Here is a 1,515-nt window from a genome sequence, read left to right as displayed (position 1 = left end):
AGATTAGTGATATGAAGTTTGGGGTGAAATAATGTGTCAATTTGGTTAGGCCTAGCAACTTAAAAACTTTAAAATAAGCTCCAAGGAATTTATATTTCTAGTTGATATATGTTATAGGTTACAGTAGCAATACTAAAATGTCCTCCCTCAAAATCTAGAGGAATGCAAGAATTAATGTTTTCTTAGTGCAGAATAGCTGTGGAATTTTGCACGTTTTCTAAAAATACATTAATTATCCTATTGACTGAGTTTGTTCAGGGAATTCATTTATCTCAGTGTGTCCTCATCTTTTTTTGAATAGTTCCCTTATTTCTAAATACAACTAGAAATATTTTTATTATTAATAGATGCTTCAATCTAATTTGTTGAAACTGAATATTTTTCAAAATCCCAGAGTCTCAAAATCCCAACATCATTTTTATGTATGTATCTGATTATAAATATTTATTAGAAATATTACAAATCTATATAAAAATAAATGAATTAAAACCCAGGACAACCATTATCTAACAAAACCAGCATTCTGATACAGAGATTAGCCTGGCCCTTGCACAAGGATAACACACAAATTCATGAAGAGTTCCATATTAAAAAACAAAAACAAAAAAAACAACAAAAAGTAAAAACAAAAAAACAGCATTCTGATATGATGAGTTCTACAGAGCAAATTAACAAGCCAAGTAATCGAGAGACATCATCTTCATGAAATCACTTTTTGTTTAGTCAACTGTGAGATTATATAAAGAATTAAGTCATGGCTCACTATTATCATTGTAATTAGAAATTTCTAACTCAAGGATTTTAAAGACCTAATAAGGATGTCTGCTTTCAAGTAGAATGGAGTAGCTTGCAATACTCCACCTAGAACAACCAGAAAATCTGGATAAAATGGAAAGTTCAGAGAGCTCTTTAGGCAATAAGAATCAGAGGAGCTAAAACTCCAAAGAGAGAACCTTGAAAAGGTAAGTTTACTGCTACAGTCGTTTTTATCCTGGAGCATTTGTCAATCGTGAGTGTGAGAGGGACCTTGGATGTCACTCCTGTGATTAGGTTATGCTAAATGGCACAGCTGACTTTAGGAAAGGGAGATTATCCTTGATGGACCTGATCTAATCAGATGAGACCTTAAAGGGGACGGGGCTCTTCCTTGTGAGACATTCCAGATATGAGAGGTAATGAGGAAGATTCTCCTTTGCTGGGTTTGAAAATGGAGGAGGCCACATAGCAAGGCATAGCAGGCAGTCCTTAAGAGCTAAGAGTAACCACTGGCTAGCATATAGCAAAAAGATGGGACCTTAGTCTTATAGCTGCAAGGAACAAGATTCTGCCAATAGCCTGAATGAAAGTTGATTGTTCTTCAGTCAACCTTCCAGATGAGCACACAACCCAGCTGACACCTTGATGTCAGTCTGGTAAAAGCATGAGCAGAGAACTCAGTCATGCCATGCCCCAACATTTGACCTACAGAAATATTACCTAATGAGTGGGTGCTGTGTTAAGCTGCTAAATTTGTGG

General features: G+C 35.4%; 1 pseudogene; it reads left to right on the top strand.

The window, feature by feature from the left end:
- Nucleotides 1-524: 524 nt before the first annotated feature.
- Nucleotides 525-592, top strand: LOC148109565 (U6 spliceosomal RNA; annotated as a pseudogene).
- The last annotated feature ends 923 nt before the right edge of the window (nucleotides 593-1,515 follow it).

The sequence above is a fragment of the Ursus americanus genome, chromosome 8 (assembly GCF_024610735.1).
Source record: "Ursus americanus isolate L20-20 chromosome 8, mUrsAme1.1.p, whole genome shotgun sequence".
Lineage (NCBI taxonomy): Eukaryota > Metazoa > Chordata > Mammalia > Carnivora > Ursidae > Ursus > Ursus americanus.
The sequence above is the reverse complement of the archived record's forward strand: the minus strand, read 5'-3'. Positions and strand labels throughout refer to the sequence as shown.